Consider the following 530-nt stretch of genomic DNA (forward strand, 5'->3'; position numbering starts at 1 on the left):
CCAAGCTAAAAACTTAGAGCTTTTACATTAGAGTTGTCATTCAAAGTTTTTAACAATTACCTATGGCAATATGTTAAAATGACAGCAAAATTGCTTCCTCAACTTGTAAAAATCCCTCTAACATGATTTTTGTTTTCCATACATTGTCGAAAACACTGAGAAAGTTGCCAACAAAATTTTCCTTCATTACAAGTCCTGCAGGCTATGCTTTCTAAGCGAAAATTATGACAGCTTTTGTTGCTCTACATTGTTTGAGAACAGCAAATTTTTAAAGATAATCAACGACTTTTGACGTGACAACGTCTTATAAATTGGTTTGCCGGGAGACACTTCAAGAAACTGCGTTACATTCCCACGTTATGCGCTCACAATGAGAGCGAGTGAGAGCGTTTCGGTTCACGGTCGTCTTGAAAGAGCACGAATAGGAGCAGTGGCGAGCAATGCTGCGGCAGCAGCCTGGAGAGAGAGTGAAACGGAGCAGTCAACCTGCGCAGGCGCCGCAAGCAATCTCCTGCGACTGCGCCACTAAT

The sequence above is a fragment of the Nilaparvata lugens genome, chromosome 2 (genome assembly GCF_014356525.2).
Source record: "Nilaparvata lugens isolate BPH chromosome 2, ASM1435652v1, whole genome shotgun sequence".
Classification (NCBI taxonomy): Eukaryota; Metazoa; Arthropoda; class Insecta; order Hemiptera; family Delphacidae; genus Nilaparvata; species Nilaparvata lugens.